Source organism: Marmota flaviventris, chromosome 1 (assembly GCF_047511675.1).
Source record: "Marmota flaviventris isolate mMarFla1 chromosome 1, mMarFla1.hap1, whole genome shotgun sequence".
Taxonomy (NCBI): Eukaryota; Metazoa; Chordata; class Mammalia; order Rodentia; family Sciuridae; genus Marmota; species Marmota flaviventris.
Window position 1 is genome coordinate 37,408,963 of NC_092498.1, and position 22,684 is coordinate 37,431,646.

Below are 22,684 nucleotides of genomic sequence, written 5' to 3' on the forward strand. Positions count from 1 at the left end.
TCAAGAATAACATGTTCAAAACATCATCTGAGCTTTTAGCCACATCTACTATGAGAATGAAGATCATTCACAGCAATCAAATTATCAACATTCCCAAAAATGTTGACATCACACTGAAGGAATTCAAAGATTTTGAAGAAATTCAATGATTCATGAGAAACTCTGGAGAAACTTCGATCATATCAATATAGAGGTTGGTCTCCTTGGGAAAAAAAAAAGATCTGGGTTGAAAAATAGTGGGGAAATAGCTAAGAACTGGCGACTGTTTGCCACATTTGTGGTCATGGACAGAATGGTCCAGGACTTTACAACGGTCTTTCATTAGAGGATGAGATCTGTATGTGCTTCCTTTCTCACCAACATCATTATTGAGCAAATGGGTCTTTGGTAATTCTCACTAAGAAATTTCTTAGTGAAATGGGTTCAGATAAGAACATACATTGCTTATTCAGTATCTTAAGTCTTGAAAAATAAGTTAGTTCTTAAAGAAAATTACATTCAACTGGTATCACATCCAGCTGCTTTTATTCATTATATCACAGAAGTTAAAAACAAGGATATCAGAAAAAATTTGATCTCTGACATTTTGTGTGTCTGAAAAAGGAAGAGTTCAGAGTTTGGTGAGTAAGAACTAAGAGTTGTTCAAATACAGAAACCACAAGATACTCATGATTTCTAGAACTCATTTGTGATGCTTCAAAGATGAAATTACAATCCTGAATTGGAGGGAAGGAAGGAAGGAAGGAAGGAAGGAAGGAAGGAAGGAAGGAAGGAAGGAAGGAAGGAAGGAAGGAAGGAAGGAAGGAAGGGAGGGAGAAAGGGAGGGAGGGAGGGAGGGAGGAAGGACAACCAAGCAAGCAGACCATCTGATTTACATCTCTACTCTTAAGCTGTTAACCATTTTTACAATGGAACCATCACTTTCTCAAGCAGAACATCACCCCTAATTCCTCTCTTTCTCTCAAAACTATATTTACTCAGTTAAAAAATTCTGTACAGGTCTACCTCTAAAATGCATATTATTCTGGATGTGATATTGGACTTAGATCAATATCTTTGTTCTTTAACAAAGAAAATCATTTTTGTCACTGTTTAGTTCAAGTTCTAATCATTTCTAGCCTGTGTGATCATCACAAGAGCCTTCTAAATAGTGTGAATATATTCCCAGTCCTTCTTACTAATTTTTCTACAATATTGATTATTTTGAAAGACCATACAGTTCATATCAGTTTATTTTTTAAAACCTCTCAATCACTTTTGGACATGCTATAGTAAAATTGAAACTTCTTATGGTCTACAAGACACTATGTGATTTGATTAGGCTCTTCATTTCCACCGATCATCTTCCCACAGGCTTTTTCTTCAGTTGCACTGTTCTTTCTTAGAGACAATGAGTTGCTCAAGGTATAGATCCTTTGTATCTGTGCTCACATTTGCCTGGACCACTTTCCCACAGAACTTCTCATTCTTCAGAACTCCAATGTCACACCCTGAGAGAGATGTTCCATGACCATCCTATCTGGAGTAGATTTCCTATCTTTGAATATGTGTTTTCTCTATCTAAACATCTGCTAATAATACCTCCTGGAGAAACTTTCATAATATTTTAGTATTTTGTTTATTCATGTGTTTCATTCTTATTTTGAATTTCACCAATTTGTCAGTTTCTCACAGAAACTCCAATGCCTGTCATATAACACATTCTGTAAATTTTTTTTGAATGAATGAATGGATTAACTAATTAATATATCATTTCACTCCTTGTAGATGCTATAGTTCAAGTCATAGTTCATAAATCTGTTAGTTTCCCCAAGCATTCATTTAATATTTACATTACTGGTGATAAATGCCTCTTAACTTTTGGAATGAAAGAATTCTATTTGAACAATATTTAGAATTATTTGGTATATCAAACTTCTAATTGTTTTTTGCCTTATTTCTTTCTTATTCCAATGAATACTTACAGAGGAAATAAGTGAATATCCCCAACTGTTTCATTTTCACTCAAGGCCTTACCTCTTGAAGGCTTAACCTATTTTAAACAACCTCTGAACAATTTTAATATCATAGAAATCAAAATGCAAATTTACATAGCAAAAGAGGTTTCTTTATCTTCTTCCCACCATTTGCACTGACTGTTAGACATAAATTTGTAGAAACTAGTAAAGATAAGTAAAAACTGAGCTTGAATCAGGGGAAAAGGGTTTAATCCAAAAAGCTCATCTCAAGAGGCTGGAATCACAGTAAGAGTTAGAGCATTTATTAAGAGGCCCTACAGTCAGCTGAAATAAATCATATTTTTATATCACCAACCATGCCTTTGGCAAATAAACATGACCACAGACACTCAATTTTCATTTTAGAGAATGACATTTCCAAACTTCCAGTGAACTTTAACACAACTTTCAGAATCCCACAGAAATACCTAATCAGAAATCATATCGCATCATACCTCAAACTTCTGCCTTTGAAGTCATTAAAATTAAGTTATATTTGGGAATTTTCTAAATTTATCCAAAAATATCTGCTCAGTTATCCTTTTATGTCACAGAGAGCATTAGCCACATTCTCTTTCAGATTTTGCTCTATAGTCTGATGAACCAAGTGACAGAGTTGGATTCCACTGTTGGGCTCACCATTTTTGGCCCTATTAACCCCTGTAATCATTCAAAGAGGAAAAACACATTTGCTCTATTATTTCATTTAATTATTTTTTTATCCATGGACAGGTACTGAAGAACTATTGAGGAGACAAAGGGTGGTAAATAACACACAGAAACTTTCTCACTGAGCTACACTTTGCAGAAGCTAACAGATGAAAAACTAGGAAGAGAGTCCTACAAAAGCACCAAGTACACAGTAGCCTCCCATCTACCCATTGGTTCAGGACAACCGAAGAGTGTGGTATTCAGGGCAAGGATAACCTGAGCTCTGTGACAACACAATACTTCTGAGTAAACAAGAGAGGGAAGGCCTGCTTATAATTCGAATGTGAGAGAAATAGGGCTGAAGCTAGAGAAGGAAAGATGGGAGTCTGACCAGGTAGTCTGTCCATAGAAAAGTGAAAGTGAGTGTCATAGGATGATAATTTTTTTGAAACTTTTCATAATAATAATAATAATAATGATAATGATTTGTTTTCTTTTTATTATTTTGGTTTCAAAGAGCTTAAAAATCTTTACACTAAAAAATCTAATAACCCAACTAATAAATGGGCCAATGAACTAAACAAGCACTTCTCAAAAAAGGAAATATAAATGGCCAACATATACATGAAAAATTGTTCAACATTATTAGCAATCAGGGAAATGCAAATCAAACTACACTGAGATTTCATCTCATACCAGTCAGAATGGCAATCATCAAGAATACAAATAATAATAAATGAGAGGATATGGAGAAAAAGGGACACTTTTACACTGTTAGTGGAACTGTAAATTAGTTCAACTGCTGTAGAAATCAGTATGGAGGCTTCTCAAAAGACTAGGCACGCAACCATCATATGATCCAATTATAATGCTTCTTGGTATTTCCCCTAAAGAATTAAGATCATCTTACTACAGTGATATGTGCATACCCATGTTTCTGGCAGCACAATTCACAATAGCTAAACCATGGAACCAGCCTAGGTGTCCATCAATGGATGAATGGATAAGAAAATGTGGTGTATATGCACAATAGAATTTTATTTAGCCACAAAGGAAAATAAAATTACGGTTTTAGCAGGGAAATTGATGGAATTAGAGACCATTTTGTTAAGCTAAATTAAACAAACTCAGAAGGTTAAAGGTCTGATATTTTCTCTAATATTCAAAGACTACAGAGAAAAAAGGAACATAAATGAGGGGTGAAGCTCCTAAAATCAAAGGGAGATCAGTAAAGAAAGGGATTAAAGAGTGGGAGGTAGGGACTGAGCAGGGAAATGCTGAGGAATGATATTGTCCAAATTATATAGTTATATTGTGTGCATGTAAGAATAGGTAACAACAAAACCCATCAATATGCAGAAGCATAGTGCACCAGTGAAAAAAGTGGGGAAAAAAATGGAAGAGCATATTTTCAGATTTGAAGCTGAGGAGAGTGAGAATGCCAGAGGAGAGTTGGCTAGGCAAAAATGAGGGAAAAAATTCCTCTTAGTCTTTTCTTTCCTGCTCAATTGTGTTATGGTTTAGATGTGAATTGTCCCCCAAAAGCTGATGTTTGAAACAAGGCAAGAAGGTTTAGAGGTAAAATGAGAGCCATAAACCAATATGAGAATTAATCCCTAATAGGGATTAACTGAGTGGTGACTATAGGATAGTAGGGTATGGCTGGAGGAGGTAATTAGGGATATGCCTTTGGGGGAATTTGTCCTTGTTGAGCAGAGCCTTCTCCTCTCCTCTCTCTTTTGCCTGGTAATGTCCTGAGATACCTTCTTCTACCACACTTGTCTGCCATGATATTCTGCCTCACTTTGAGCCCTAAGGAATAGAACTGGCCTTCTCTGGACTGAGGCCTCTGAAACTGTGAGCCCCCAAATAAACTTTTCTTCCTCTAATTGTTCTTGTCAGTTTTTTTGGTCACAGTAGTGTAAAAGCTGACTAAAATAACAACATTGTAGTTCTTCCAGTGTATTTAATATCTTCATTCAGACACTACTGGATGCTTGGACTGTTTAAACAATTCCAACATTTCATCTCATTGCATTGAATTCACAGACTTCTAAGTTCTTTGGAGTCCCTGAGTGACAAATATGCAAGATTTTTATGATCTAGAATGTGAATGAATAATGATTGTTGCTCCTGTTGCTCTTTATGAATTTCTGAAAGTTGTTTGATTCAAGTACAAAGGTAATTTTTTTTTTTTTTTTTTTGCTTTCTTAACTCTATGGGATAGGAAAACAATGGAGGAAGAATGTGAAAGCTCATTCAGGTTAGAGGGAAGTGAATGACTTTTCCAGTTCTTGGTTCTGGGTCAACTGAGAAGCAAGAATCTCTTCCTTTTTCACAAGTTTGGATGAAGTTACAGTGTGATCTTTGAAAAATGTAAGACAACTGGAGGGAGAAGACCATTGACATCACTGACATCAATTTTAATGAAAATATCCAATAGCAGATAACTTTAGTGAGTTTTGGCTCTGTGTCAGATACACCAGCATGAGAATACTTAAACTCCTTGTTGAATCTTTACAATTTTCTCAGGTAGAACATATGTTATTCATATTATGAATAAGGACTGATTTCAAACTCTCACTGTACCACTTTCAGGCAATAAGAATTTTGGCAAGTTATTTAAATCCTGTGCCTCAATATCCTTATCCATGAAATTTGAATGAGAGTGATAATAATAATAATAATTCCTTATTAGGGTTGTAATGTGGAGCAAGTAGTTAACATTTGAAAAGTGTTCAGAACCTCACAGTAAATAATATCTAATATCTAATAAAACAAAACAATCATCTGATTTTAAAGCACATATTCTTTCTACTCTACCAGCCTAGAACTACCATTAATTTCCTTAATACCCTCTGGGAATTGGTAATGTATTTTCCCAGAGAAATGTAAGCAATTATAATTATTTTAATGGTATAATTCAAATAAATTACAGATTAAATAGAATTTTGGGACTACCTTAAGGAACTAATAATGATCATATATCACAGTAGAACCTGGAATATATGCTTTTATTAGAAGCAAAAACAAGAATATTATCAAAGAAATATTCCTTGGTATGGAGAGTGCTTTTTGATTAAGTGTACAAAATAGGAAGAAACTGAATTCTTTCCAGTGAGTTATCAGTCAGTGAGGTTAGTTTAATTGTAGCTTAATACACCTGGAAATGCCCTAGAAAATACAGGCAATGAAAATTGCCCTTCTTTCTAATAAAATTTTTATACTCTTCTACATTGAGTCTTAGGGAAAAGATGTGGTTTCTGAGTAACTTAATTCATTTGAACTTGTATTGGACTAACAAAACTTTTCTGTTTTTGACTTCTAACCACATCTATTTTCACAAAATCCAGAGACCTCCCTGCCTTAACCAAACAAGTGACTTTTATCAATTGAGTTCTTATATGTAAAGACATTTATAATATTGTTGCTATTTTCTATGATTGAATATTGTCCTGGGCCAACAGTGTTCTGAGTTTACTCTGAATTATATTCTATAAGTAGAAATAAACCTGATAAATTACCCAACTTTGAGAAATGGGATGGTTTGCCTGCATTTAAAATATCTATTTTGACTGATGGTAACATGAAGATCAAGATAATAGGAAAGAAGATGATAGAGAAGACTAGTAAAACTTTGAATGAATAAAATATGTTTTTATCTTTGGAAAGTCTCTCAGAGGCCCAATACATATTCAATAATTCTTAATGGTAATTCTTAAATGTCGGATTTCATAGTATAGGGATGAGTAAACATACATCATTTTTAAAATATTTATTTTTGAGGTGTAGATGGACACAACACAATGCCTTTATTTTTATGTGGTGCTGAGGATTGAACCCGGGTCCTGCTTGTGCTAGGTGAAGCACTCTACTGCTGAGCCACAATCCCAGCCTAACATACATCATTTTTAACCGACATATTGAATAGGATAATTTCATTAAAAATAAATCTCCTAATATATAAACTTATGCATCATTACACAAGTATAAAAACATATTAAAAATTGTAATGGCTTAGTCTAATTCATGAGGCATACCAGAAAAATGTGTATTTCAAATATCTGCATGTAGGTGTTCTCTGTAATCTAGATACAGTAAATTCTTAACAATTTAGTGTATACGTGAGTACACTGGGGTGAATTAAGACAATGCATTTTTAGTTTCTGCTTATACTTCCAATTTCCTCTTTGCCTGACTTGTCTCCAAGATTTTAACCCACATGAGTCACAACCAAGCAGTTCTTGGCTCCCAGCTTCTGGTTGGATATGGTCATCAGGCAGCACTAAACGGAGATGGGAGAGAGAAAGGGAAATTTATTGTCCTGGTTCACTCTGTCCAAATTGTAGTGGGCTGCTCATATTCCTTTAGCAAACGGTTATAACTTCCCTATGGTGAGTTATCCTTGCCAAGTGCCATTGAGTCTTGTGGGAAGAAATATTAGAGGAAGTTACTGATGGAGGTCAAAGAAATAAGGGAAGGGCAAAGTCAGGATGTTAGGGCCCTGAATTTGACCACTTTTGATCTCTAGATACCTTATCTTTTCAGACCCAGGTGTAGAGCTTTTTCCCAGTTTTTACTAGCCTCAATATATTATACCACCTATTGATCATGTCTCAGACCTTAGACTACTCTTCAAAACAATCCCTTTTATAAAATATTCTCTTTCCATTTGTATTCTTTTTCCTTCCTTCCTACTTTTCTTCATTTGTGGTAGGAATCAAACCCAAGTACTTCACACATATAGCAGGTACTCTGTTATTGAATTACATCCCCAGGCCTAAAACTGCCCCATGTTAAAGAGTGGAGAACATGTTAAAGAGTGGAGAATAAGTTCTTCAGTGTATTAAGTTTGGGGATAATAACTTTCAGCATCACCTCTTGCTTGCTGTGTTGCACCAGTTCTTGTTTCTCCTTCTCTTCTTGTGCTATACAAGTGGACCTTCATCATGACAAACACAATAATCTTGCTAAAAAGGAAGAAAGATCTGCTCAAAGACTTATGAGGGCTTCAAATCTAAGTGTCCAAGAGATCTCCATGGCCTCAGGGCCCTAACATCCCGACTGTGTCCTTCCCTTTCTTCTTTGACCTCTGTTAGTAACCTCCTCTCATGTTCCACTGCTCTGAACCTTATGCTGTTTCTTGAACAGACAGAACTAAATGTTCTCTGCCTCAAGGATCTTGACACTTTGTTTTCCTGCTGCCTGGGCTGTTCTTCCTTGTGGCTTCTTCATTCACTGACTTCAGATCTTTGCTGAAATTTTGGCTTCCAAATTAGGCTTTTTCTGATTACTGTTGAAATGAAAGCCTATCTTGTCCTGAGCTCTTACAAAATGATCTGTTTTTTTTTTTTTTTTTTTTCCCCTGTGAAGTACCTACCAGTAACTAGCATAATTATTTTGTGTCATGGTGTTTTAAAAAATGTAAATTGCACGAAATCCTTTGTTTTTGTTTTGTTTGTTTGTGTACCCTGAATCCATACAATAGCTCCTGGAACTTAGAAGGAGCTTAATAGCTACTGATTGCAGGAATGAAGGAAAAGGAACAGATTTCTCAATAGAGTTTAGTTACAATTCTTCAGGTCACAATTAATGTAGTTTTAGAATAGTAATTATTAACTAATTAAGTCAATCATTTAATAAATAGTATTGACATTACAGTCCTATGCTGAAAGTTTCATTGCCCTGATGCAACTTTAAACACAAATAGACAAATTATAAATCTTAATTTACCCTTCAATCAATAGTTGAAAACAAAGTAAAGGGAGACAGTGAATCTGGATTGTTGAATTAGCACTAACTAGCAATTTACACTATATAACCTAAGGCAAAGTTACTTTATTTTTTCCTGTGCTCTAGTTTCCTTAGCTATAAGATTAGGGATAGGATTAGATGCTTCCTAAGCTTTGTTTTTATTTTGAGAGGTGGTTGTTATATAAAATGTCTTTTCAACATGTTTATATATTTTAAAATGTCATCTAAAATTATAGTGTAATCAATGCTAAGTATCACCAGTAAGTGACATCTGCAGGAAGCACATAGCCATTATTATCATTTGTCTTTTCATCTTTGCTAATAATATATCACTGTCTCTTTCTGGAGTATAAGAAGAGATAAAATAATTGGGAGTCTAGTGATCACAGATAAAACATTGATTGGGACTAAAGCATGATTTTTAGTTGACTGTTTTGTATCAGTGTATTATGAAACAGATGAAATATGTCAGAATTTCAGACTACATTGCAATATTTTTTGACTTTTATATTTCTAGAAATTTATTGAGTACCATCTCACAGATTTCCAAATCCAAGCAAAGGCGACATTGGTCTCAAATGAGTGCTTTCAATTGAAGATGAACCTTTTATATTTGACATATTTTTTCACCTGTAGGATTTAAACATGACTCCTGAAAAATTCATGTAAAATTTATAGGAATCTCTAGATGGTTCTCTTTATCTATTTATGGATCTGAAAATACAAAGCCACAAATATCTAAATTTTTCTCAGCACCTGTATTGTGCCAACACTGCAAAAATCAGGAGCTATTTATCACTTCTGAAATTTCACTGCCAGAAATGTCATTAATTTTAATGATAAAATCCTGTTATATCTTGCATGCAGTTTGGCCTTTTGAGCCCTCAGAAAAAAAAAATGTACCATATAACCATAAGGTGTTATTATTGTTATTTGGAAATGAAGTAGAATTTCTTGTTTTTTATTATAATTTGATCATCAAAAATGTTTGTGTCTTCTGTAATTTGTTTTATTTCTGAAATTTATTAAGCATGTCTTTATTTTGAGAATAAATGTTTCCTATGCATTTATATGAATGTTTTGTTTAAAATAACTGAAGAGTAAAAAAAAAAAACAAATAAGTATACAATTATTTACATATCTCTAAAAGGCAGCTGGAAAGTAAGCTTTTACCATATTTATTGCTTTATCTGCCTGACTTTCAAAAATCTGAACTAAAATCACTAATGATTAACTTACTTAACTCACAAGTTTCTTTTATGCTCCTATAAAATAATTTTCTGTTCTTCATCAGTTCATCTCATCTGTGAAACTGAAACAAATTCTAAACTGAGTAAAAGACGTGGTGTCAGTCAGACATTTGGAGAGTGGAAAATGCTTTTGTTTGGAAAACAAAAGAACTGACCATTTCTACCCTCTTATTGCTGGATGATATTTGTTTCCATCTTGCCTTTTTACTTATTGTACAAGACATAGGAGAATGATTTCTACTGGCTTCAAACGCAGCTTATAACAGGCATCATTCAAAGGAAAGGCTCTCTACATGCATCACAATTTCTTCCTCGCTGCTGCCGTTTCTTACACACTTAGGTGATACATCCATCCTCATTAGGAACCACTCTTCCTTATGGACAGACTATTCCCCAAAATCAACCAAGCTAGTTCTTCTCTTGGATTTAAAAATATCCCGACAACATTCACTGTCACTGTTTTTCTTCTTATGGGTCCCAATTAATACAACTTTTTTGTAAAAAATATATTTTTAAAGAGAGAGTGAGAGAGAGAGGGAGAGAGAGAGAGAGAGAATTTTTTAATATTTATTTTTTAGTTTTCAGCTGACACGACATCTTTGTTTGTATGTGGTGCTGAGGATTGAACCCGGGCCGCACGCATGCCAGGCGAGCATGCTACCCCTTGAGCCATGTCCCAGCCCATTAATACAACTTTTTTAAAAAGAATATCATCTCCTGCACTTATTTATGCCAGAATAATGTAACAGATTTTCTGGTTAGAACATGTTAATCGCAGAAAAACAAAACAAAACAAACACACAAACAAACAACAACAACAACAACAAAAAACATTAAGAGAAGACACTGCCAAGTCCTGGATTTAAAAAAAAAAAAAAAATAGAGCCACAAAAGACCAGATCTTAAAAAGTATGGTTAATCATTGCTATAAGCTTAAAGCATAACTATTTTATATGTCTAGTCACCTACCATTTAATATTTATAAAGCACACTTCTGCTTTTCATGAAGCTTAAATATTTTATGATTATTATTTCTATAATTTCACAAGAGTCCGCTCAGAGAAAGCATTTTGCAAGTTAAAAAAATTATTTGATGTGGCAGGGAGAACACAAGTATATAAGAGTGTGATATAATAGAGTTAGGGTAATTAAGTGGGAAACAGGAGAAAAAGGTTGCATTTTGGTTTCTGCTACTTGCTACATTTGTCACTGAGGAAGTTCATATGATTCCTATGGTCTTTAGATTTTATATCTGTCCTGTTCTATCTTCTGTATTATCTGAAAAATTATTGATAATATGTGGGAACACATTATTTTTAAACATCATAAACTCTGTATTCCTCTATACAAACCATTGCAGAATCAACCTGACCTATGAAATTAGATCTAATTTGCCCTGCTCCACCTTATGGCAACTATCCAGGTACTATTCTGTTGAAATTAACTTTTTAAAAATTAGTCTTTCTTTCTCTGATTTGGTCATTTATTTTTTAAAATATTTTTTTTAGTTGTAGATGGTCACAATATCTTTATTTACTTATTTTTATGTGGTGCTGAGATTCAAACCCAGTGCCTCACGCATGCAAGGCAAGTGATCTACCACTGAGCTACAACCCCAGTGCCAAGATTAGGTCATTTATAATGTAAGATTCTGAATGTAATTCTCTCAATTTTGCTGTATTCAAGGTATTTTTTTGTAGATGGTTTCTTATTCATCGTATGAAACTGAGGTAAACAATGATGGTATTTTTGACTCTAACTCCTGGCAGGCATACTATATTTGCTGTTATGAGCATTTAACATAGCACTGTGCTCACCATCTTTACCCTGCATAGTTTAAATGTGGAATCTGAAATTCTACATCTGTCTATACATTCAAAGCAGCTGAAATTAATATCTCAAAGAGATGACTACACACACAAGCTCATTGCAATTTTATTCATAATAGTCAAAATATCCAAATGGTGTATCTATTGATAGATGAATGGTTAAATATAGTATGTGTACAATGGAATATAGTCCAGCCATAAGAAAGAAATCATGACAAATTGGTATCAATTTGGAGGGTCATGTTTTAAGTGAAGTAATCCAGAAACAGAAAGACAAATACATTATAATTTACATAGATGTGAAATCTAAAACAATATACTGCATTAAAGCAGAGAGTAGGGCTAGAAATTTGGCTCAATGATATGGCAATTGGCTAGCATGCACAAGGTTCTGGGTTCATTCCCCAGGACCACACACACAGAAAAAAGTTTTAAACAGAGAGTTGAATAATGGTTGTCGCCAGGAGTGTGTGTGTGTGTGTGTGTGTGTGTGTGGCGGGTGGCATATAGGCAAAATGGGAGACATTGGTTATAAGATGAATAAATTTGGGTATCTTTTGTGCCAATTGTTATACGTTTCTTTTTAAAATCCTTAAATGATAGTACCACCAATAAATAAAAATACTGCACATACTGGTTGTCAATGTTAAGATGTTAGCAACCTTTTTTTGGATAAAATGAGACAATAAGAAAGTGTACATCCATAGGTTCCTTGAGGGAAAAAGCCATATGGTATCTTTTTATATTTGTATAGTCCGCAAAATATGTAACATTAAAACAGTTTTCTGCTCACCTATATAATGTTAATATTTTGCAACACTAAGGGTCAGAAAGCTAATAAATTTGCAAACAAATGTTCCTAAAGCATATATATATATATATATATATATATATATATATATATATATATATATATATATATATATATACACACACACACACACATACATATATAATATCTATGCATACTTTATATTCATTTTTTACCATTAGTAAATAGGTATTAATAGTCTCAAAAGAACTCTAAGTGGTAGAATTTACTATCCTCATTACACAGATGAAGAAGCTGTGGCTTCAATAAGTTACAACATCACTGAAACTGCTCAGCTAGACAGTTCAGAATAAGATTGTAACCATAGGTTCTTTTCTCATAAGCAAGTGATGCTTACCCCAGTTCATCTAATTACCAATTAAAGAACATGGAAATGTGATTTAGGGGAAGCTCCTGCCTCTGTATTCTCTCTCATGCCCATGCCTAAGAAGATTCCTTCAACTCTCTCTACTGGGTGAGACATGATATCATATCCATAGTTTGGAAACTTGAACAGAGCATGGATACTTCCATTTTTCTCTCTGACAACATCAGTCAGAGATGTTTCCTACACTAAATCTACTGATCAAATAAATGTGTTTGAAAACTCCTTATCCAACCCAAGTATTACTAGGATTCAGCATGCAAATTCTTTATTCGTGAATTAAAATTAAAAAAAAGTCTTTTGAGAACACAAAAAATCCCTTTCTTTCATTTATAGATATGTTTTAGTAAATTCTATTGTTTTATTGTATTCCACCATAAGATGGGCACTAGTTTCAAACAGAGTCACATGATCACAAATTAATTGAAAGATTTGATGAGCTAGTTGATTTCTCCATTCAATGACAAGCTCAGTGATTTTGAAATGAGTGTGTTTATCTAGATTATCTATAAATTATTGTGTCACTGTATTAAACAGAGTCACATTTTCTTAGTTATACTTTATAATGTATTTTGGGTAGCACATTTTTTGCATTCCAGGGTGCCTATTTCCTGAAACTTAATAGTTATTCACCTTAATCCTGTAAATTCAACATTCTGTAAAGTGAATTTACTTCAAATGAAGAATTCTTTCTATAAACATCCCTGTGCATCATTTCCATCCTCTGTTGAGTATGGCTTTATTGCTCTAAGCAAATATTCCTTGATTCCATTTGTAAAATATTTCTGAAGAAACAAAGATGTCTTTGAACAACTTTTCATTTTCCCCCTTTTACTGAGATTATTATTCCTTTGAACAGTCCTGGGATGAATTTCACCTTTCCTTTTTGTGTATTTCAAATAAAAGGAGCCTTTGAAGAGTAATTTTTCTTCTTTTTTAAATATATCTAAAGCTTCTCTTACACATGAATGAAATATCCATTTAATACCTTGGGTTTTCACTGAGAATGGGTAATGCTCTGTGGAGAAGGAGAAAAAAAACACTCCTGTTTGTAACTATTTCTAGCTCAATGGGGGTCTCTCATCATTACTGCCACTCTGCTCACAATATGGACAAAGCAGATTTCTCATGCGAACATACATTCCCCTGGATAAGGAGACTCTCAATGTGTGCAAATTTAGTGAAATTTGCCTTTCCTTCTCATAAGTCATGGATTCATGAAAGATTATAGACGACACAAGAAGCCAAATTCTATCTCACCTCTATTCTGGCTCTTCCAAACAGGCAGGGACATGGAGAGAATGCCTCTACTTTCCCACTGTGGTGGCTGTCAGAAGCATCCATGCACTTCTTCCCTCTTAATTTTATCAGAAGAAACTGAGAATATAGGAATTATTTCTGTGGGACATAATATTCATGTGACAGCAGCCATATCATTTCTGGAAATAGCTTTGTGTGTTTCCTCCAGTTAAAAATAATAAAGTTATTCAAGGTATATATAAGAATATGAAATCTTTCTCAGTGGCAATTTTACTCAGCGTGCATCTGTGCCAGTAAGGAATAAAAACGATGATTTGAACTTAGAAATTAAAGTATGATAGGCTATTGATTTTTATTATAAAATCATTGTATAGGAAGTAACTTTATAAAGAGGACTCTTAGAACTAAATTGTAGGACACTTACTAATTAACTTTAAAATTCAGTTGGAGAATGACAGTTCATCCACATAAAGACATGACAACATAAAAGTACAAGCTTTTCATTGTTGTCCTTTTCAATATTTAGAGAAATCAAAATTTGCTTTGATAGAATTAAAGTAGCAGAAAGTAGAAGGTGCAGCTCTCCGATACTAGCTAGAGATATGAGACAAAGTAAGACTAGATAACATTTTAATGTCATACCGAACAGTGGCATTCTTCTTGCTTCCTGTTATGGAATAAATAAATAAATAAATACATACATACATATTATCTTCCTGCCAACAAAATTTCTTTCTAAATTTATATTAATTTATATTGTAAAGTAACAATTCCAAACTTTCTTTAGCATTTGAAGTTCTACCTAATGTATTATGATACAAGTTTTTATTAATTTTGAGTTACTCTACTGCAAAACTTCTAGTATCAAATAATCCTATTAATTATTCCCTATATTTTCCCATAACTTTGGCTTTGTTTTTCTCAGAAATGACTATCTTACTGCATACTCTTTTCTTGCATTAAGTACCTTTATACCATATTTTCAATCAAAGTCCTTCATATACATTAAAATTCAGTCTCACACAGAAAGCTTCTTTGATTTACTTTCCTGGTTCACTCTTCTAAGTTCTTGCTTTATATCATTTTTTGGCATGTACTCTGTGCTAGTTAATATCTTTCAGTTTCCATATTTACTAAAGTGCTATTATGGTTTTGGATGTTGAATGTCTTCCAAATTATCATTTATTCAAAGCTTGGTCCTCAATGCAGCAATATTCGGAGGTAGGGCATTTAGGAATGATTGGGTCATGAGGGCACCAAATTCATCAGTGTATTAATCTATTGATACATTCATAATTTGAATGGAAACTAGAGGAGAGGAGACCTAGTCAAATGTAATGGGTTCTTAGTGGTATGTCTTTGGGGACTATACCTTATCTACTGCCTATTCCCCTCCTCGCCCTGCTGTTTCTCCATCTGCTTCCTAGCTGCCATAAGGTGAACACCTTTTCTCCACCACATCTTTCTGCCATGATGTTCTGTCTCACCTCTGGCCAAAAGCTGTGGAGCTGACTGACTATAATAGCCTGAAATCTCTACAACTTAGCTAAAATAAATCTATCCTTGTTATTTTTCTTAGGTATTTTTAATAGTAATGTAAAGCTAACTGATACAAATATACTTTTAATTCCAGGAAAAGGAACTCAAGATTTTAATCTCTTGGAATTCCTCTAGTGTTTATGATAATGCTGTATAGAAAAGATGTGAATGAAGGGATTGGATGTACCTCAGTAATAAAGCGCTTGCTTGGCATGTGTGGCTCTGGGTTCAATCCCCACTATACATAAATTTATATATATATATATATATATATATATATATATATATATATGCAAGAGAGAATCAATTTCTCTAAGTGTCTCTGAATGGTTTGATTCAATAGTTATAAATGAAGGTTTCATTTTATAGTTATAATTTTTATGTCCTTGACTAATATCAAAATCTATTTATAGATCTACTTTCAAAAAGTAGCTAGAGTTTAATTCTGTTGTGTTCCTTCTCTTACTTCTTAGTCTGCATTTCTATTCAAACTTCATACCACATTTAACTATTTTTAATAACTCTTTATTACCTCACTTGTTTTCTCTGCTATGGAGTCTGAATAAGTATTATCTACTTGGAACAGGAACTTTTATCCTACTGAATTTTTAGATATTTCTTTGATTTTGTTTTGTAAGTGTTATTACACATGTTTGTAGAATTGAGTTAACCAAATTAAGCCCAGGTTTACATTTTGCCACTTCATTCCAGGTGATCTGAAATATTTTGTTCGGTAAGAATGGATATAGAATGTTGGGTTATGATGTATTGATCTATAGTTCACCAAATTTGGGTATTCAGAAGAAATTGGTGCTTATTTCAGATTTATCTCATGATATAATTGCAAAACATAAGCTTCCTTAATAAATCAAGCTTCATATGGTTCTATGCTACCTGGTGTAGTCTGAAAGTTAGAAAATGTGGAGAGAAGGTAGAAGCTTCTCTAACAAAGATATGATGCTTACCTGCAATGAAAAGCAAAGATCTTCAAATAGAGAAAGGGGAGCCTGAGAGATATTCCTCGTGTTTGAGTTGAAGGTAATTTAGTCTCTCACCAAAATTGTGGAGCAAGAGATCAGAGAAGCAAAGATTAATTCTTTTTTTATATCCTGTTAGTTTTTAGTCTTAAGAAGTTCTGTAAATACTTTCATTTTGATAGTTATGTTTTATTTAAATAGGAATGTGTTTAAAGTACTGCAGTACCCTAATCTAAATGTAAATTACCAAAGCAGAGGTATTAGCAAGTGGTGATTTAAGAGCATAGGCTCTGTGAAATTAGCAGACTTGAATTTGAATTCTGGATTAGCCACATGCTGCTGGATGACTATTGGCAGTTTACTTAACCTCTCTGAGCCTCATTTTCCAATCTAATAAAGGGAAGAATCTACTTTACTGTGAAATTGAAAGGAGATTAAAATCTACTCATAAAAAACATTGAACACTGCCTAACCTTTGGTACATTCAACAAATATTAGCTAAGAAATGCAACCTTTATTTATGTACAATTCGAAAACATTCTAGTCCTCTTAGATCCCTGATTTCTAATGAGAAAACCTAAGAGCAGTTGTCTTGATTTTACTTGCCCATAAAAGTAATCAGAAATACCTTGTTGTCACTCAGAGCATTCTAAGCAATGGTAAATCTGTTAAGGGTCAAGAGGAATGTTAATATTCCACTATTTAATTAAGATTGTTATCAGAATTGAAATTTGTAGGTTATGACACCTTCTGAATTAAACTCAGTAGAACTTACATTTCTTTGTTCTCCTGTGGCAATAAAATATGGCAAGCATTTTATCAAGATGATACCTAAAACAAAATAAATACAATCCTAAAACCTTCCTCCATTTCAACATTTTGTGTGACTCACTGTCATGAGGGGGCAAAATTGCCATGTATGCAATCAAGTGGAGAAATAAAGAATGTCCACACACTTCTGCCCCTTTCAATGCTTTATTCACTCAAATAACTCAATACAATTTCACTCTATAGGTTCTTAATCAAGAAAACGACAGTCCTTAATGCTAGGCACTGCAATGGACATAATCAATTCACAGCAAACAATTCTAGATTCATTAATTTACAGCAAACAATTCTAGATTAATTCTAAGCACTGCAAAACACACTTAATCATGATAGGATAATGAGAGACATTTCCTCTGCATGCTAAGTTAAAAAGTCTTAAGCCTTAGGCTTTAAGTCCAGCAGATGCACATTCACTCAGACCATGGTGACCAGGTCTGGAACCAAGGCAGGCTTTTCCTGGCATGGATTGGATGACCATTGAGGAGAGGGTCTTAGGGAGAAGTTTTGGCTCTCACCAAGGTCCAGACGAGGTGGGAGAGTTTGAGAGCAGTGGGATCAGGAAATGATGACAAGTGTTGGGATGTCAGGTCCTCATCAGGCTCTCCAACTCGAGTGGATCCTTGTTTCGGCTGGCTGAATCCCTGTTCATTTGCTGTATCATTTATACTAGATTTGGGGGCTTTTGACCTCCCTTTCAATCCTTATCAGCTACCTCTGGATTTCTCAGTGACATCATTTACCCTGGGGTCAGAAACATCTGGTCTGGTGGTCTCCATCCTGAATTTCTCAACTTTCCCTCTTATTAGGTGAGGACAGCCTGCCAGGGGCTTCACTCTGTTTATCAGGGTTAGGGGAAGTAACTTGTTTGAAGTTATACTGGAGGGATCTGTGGGTGTTGCCTGGTGAAACCGCAGGTTTCAGACTGGAGTTTTAAAGATGGAGTTGCTTAGGCTCAGGCCTAAGGCCATCCTAATACTCTTGATGGGTTCAAGGCCATGGTTCTAAGTTATACTCCAACCAAAACACTCTTTTGGAGATGGTATCTAGAGCCAATTGCAAGTGTTCTTTGCGCCCTGTACTATAACTCTGTGAAAAGAGCATAACAAGTACATGGCTGCCAAATTGTGGGGGTACTAATTGGGTATTTATAAAAGTCTTTAAAGGTACAAAATCCTGTAAAGGCTAAATAATTCTTTACTTATTGAATTAATCATAAAATGTGCAGATTTTCTATGAAAATTATTTAAAATATGATAATATCTCTGCTCAATTTCAGGACATAATTAAAATATGTAGCATTTTCATGATGTAATTTCTCGATAAGAATCATGGCGCTTTTAATTAGAGGATTTGGGAAGCATCAAAAGAAGTTTGTGTTGATCCTGGATCATGTAGCAGAGATATTTCTTGATGAAAATTATTATAAATGAGAAATGAAGAAGCCATGAGTCTATGAACATTAAATTCCTTTTATCCTTATCAAAAGAGCTTTGAGTGTCTGAAAGACCTGGCCCCTTTTTCCTCATTTATAACCTGCAATACCCTATTTCCAATTTTGCTATCTTTGGAACATCATGATTTCTTGCTTAATACAAAATTCTTAACAAGTTTGATTATTTGTTTTCCAAGTCCTTGTGGAAGCTCTTAGAGCTAATAACAGAAGAACAGGAGAAAGGTGAGTTGATAGTACAAGAGGGACAAGACAGAAATCCTATGGATCTCAGTATAGTAGATGGTGGTTGTGCTGCTACATCCAGTGACTTTCCTAAGGAAACAAAAATGGTAGTAACATTTTTAAGTGGCTTAAATTCTTAATTCTACCAATTGAGAATAAAATAGGTAAAAGCTGAAGTAATTTTAAGGATTTTGTTTCAGACTCTGGGACACTTTGAATATGGAATACATTTTTTTGCTTTATGATACTATATACCATCAGAATTGATTTGCACTTAAAATATACTGAAATTTCACTCTATAAGGACAGAAATGACAAAGTAGTTTTAATCCCTTCCTAGGAAAGCCTACATCTAAGTTTAGTCACTATTTATGAATTGTGAATTTAGTCACTATTATTAATTTATTCACCCAAATAACTCAATACAATTTCACTCTTAATCAAGAAAACGACAATCCTTAATGCTAGGCACTGCAATGGACATTATCAATTCACAGCAAACATCTTCAGTTCTAGTGAGCCAAATATTCAGTAGTTAGCCAGACTCTGCATTCTGACAAGGAGAGAGAGCGAGAAAAAGAGAGAGAGAAGGGGGGGGGCACATGTATGTGGTGAATACAGTTAGGTTGTTGGGCAGTTGTTGTGAGGTAGCAGTGGAGGATGATCTTGGGTCAGTGAAAAGGCAGTATTGCATATGTATATAAGACCTTTGGAGTTGGGTGTGGTGGCACATACCTGTAATCCCAGAAGAATGCCAAGTTCAAAGCCAGCAACAATGAGGCACTAAGCAACTCAGTGAGACCTTGTCTATAAATAAAATACAAAACAGGTCTGGGAATGTGGCTCAGTGGTTGAGGGAATCTGAGTTCAGTCCCTGGTACCCCCCCCAAAAACAAAACAAAACAAAACAAAACAAAACAAAACAAAAAAACAAAAAACAAGAGCTTTGGGTTTGCATTCAGGTTCACATTGCATTAAATACCAAATCCACCAAAGTTAATTGACCAATGACAAATAACTCTGTAAAAAATTATTCTGTGGAAGGGGTTGGGAGAAATGATAGAGGAAGTACATAATATGTATATTAGTTGTTAGGAAGCCTTATGTGAACTTACATATAGTAAGCATAGAGTAAACCAGTTGATGTTATTACTAGATCTCATTGTTAGCATAACATTTCTATCAACAGTTTTGTAAACAATAAGTGACTTATATTTGAGTGACATAGAACCAAATCTACTTTTATCTGCCCTTACCATTCTGATCACACCAATTTATAGCTGGCTAAACCAGTTATTCTTCACTATATTCCAAGACTAATGTACCAGTGATATACAACACACTCATTGGTAACTGTATTCACCAGCTAGTACCAATGGGAGAGGTACTTAGATATGGATAGGAAGAAAGGGATTAGATTATAGAGACCAGGGTAATATTCAGGAGACTCTTAGTATTTCTTTTACACATGTATTCCTCTTTAAAAATCTCTATAATACAAAGTGAAGATTTGGGAAGAGTAAGAAAAAATAACAGCACTATACTACATGAGGACATTTTTTAATGCTTTGATTATTAAAAAATGTTTTGGACATTTTTCAATTCTGGCATTTCTATGTCACCATTTTTCATGTTGCACACACAGTAAGTGTGTGAAAGTAAGTATATGAAAGATAATCATCCTGGGGCAATTGAGAAGAATTCTACATTCAAGATTCACTGCAATTTCAGAGGTTGTGTAATAGCAAACCATATGCATACTTCCTACTAAGAGCCCAAGTTATGAAGGCTGGACCTCAAGTCAGACATCCCCTTTAAAACCAGCCTCTGTCCCTTGTTGGATTGACTCATTTAGGAATCAATTTTTCTGTGCTTTAATTTACCCTTTATAAAACAAAGAATAACTAACCTCTAACTTATAGTGGTTAATCTTTTGTAAAGATTAAACAAGTTAAAAGATATAAAGAACATAGAAAGGATTCAGGCTCATAGTAACTCTTCAGAAATTATAATAAGTTATATTATTATAAGTTATATTATAATAAGTTATAATAAGTTATATTATTATTATGTTATGGAAAGAGTATACTCAAATGCTGATTTTAATGATTAATTGATCTTTAACAATTGAATTAAGTCATTATACACATTTTGGAATGATCTTTCATTTTCTTATATTGGGTATCCTCATGGATAGAGGAAAAACCAAAGGAAGTTATTGGCTGTGCACTTATGCTTAGTATATATATTAGTAACTTCAGCTAATATAATACCTCACATTTCTCTAGGACATTATAGATCACTAATTTCTATGTATTATACTTGGCAATTTGCAAAGTGCTTCCCAATTGTGCCATTAAACCCATAAATAATCAGACAACTCTTGTTGCTATTTTCATTTCAAAACAGATAGCTCTAAAACAATTAAGTTATGTAATTCTAGTCAATAATTAGTGTTAGTTAGTACAAGTCTAATAAATTAAAGAAAATTGGTAGAAAACCATGCAGTATGCTGCTATTTCCCCCTACCTGTCTCCTTCCTCCCTCATTCTTTCCCTTCCTTCTTTCCTTTTTTCTTTTTTTCCTTCCTTTCTTTTGAATGATACACTAAACATGATCATGTGTCGTGAACTGTGGCAAGTCTTGGTCATGGACAGCTGAAATGTCCTCTTTGGAGATTACATTCTGGTATCAGTCATAAGCCTATAAGCAAGGAAACACATCTGTGAACTTAATGATTGTAGATTGTGATACTACAAATGTGGCAATGTGATAAAAAGAAAATGAATTGAGAGCAGAGGCTACTTTGGACAGGATAATCAGCTTACCCTTATCTGAGGAAGTGACATTCCTTGGAGCTGAGAGAGAAGAGCCTGTCAAGTGAGGATCCAGGGAAGGACATGGCTGTATCATGGTTAGACTGGCAAAAATTGTTCCAGGTCCCTGATGTCTTGCATATGGAAATTCTCAGATTTAGTCTGGAGTGCAAATAATTGAAGGAACTGAGAAAAATCCAGATTATGCTCATCAGTCTTACTCAGAATCCCTGCTTGGACTTTGCTGCATAGTTCTACAAAGGCTTTCTATTCTGAAGGCAGCAAAGCTCTAATAGGTAGGACCTATCCTGGATTAGTGTGTCCAGCTCCAAATGCACTTCCAAAGGCTCTTTGTGTAAATGCTATATTCAATGAGCATTTAATTTTTTTTCCTCAAAGTTTTTTTTATAAGAAAATTATTTTGCATTTTATTTTTGCTGCTTTATTCTTGATAGATCATCATATTCTTGATGGATCATCAGTGAGATTCTAATCTGCATTTTCAACACGGAAACTTGGAATTCTCATTCTAGTCTGATATAGAAGATAAAAATCTTTTTAAAAATAATACTGATCTAGACAGGATTAAAAAAAAAAAAAAAAAACAAAAAAAAAACCTTATTCCCAAAAGGATATCATGTAAATAGAGCAGCACATGGCCAGCTGTCAAAGGAAATCTCTTTGGCTTTATTTTCCTCCCAAGAGTGCAGTGAGCAGATTCTTTCAGTATATCTACCAGGATACTAATCAGATGCTAAATGAAAACACCTTTAAGATATCTGTTTCTGCCAATAAATCCTCAGGCTTATAAATCCAGTGGATGTGACAAGCTATTATAATGCAACTTATACCAAGTATTTGTTTTGCATTGCCTCAAACAAGCTCTTTAGCATCAGGCACAGAATACCAAAA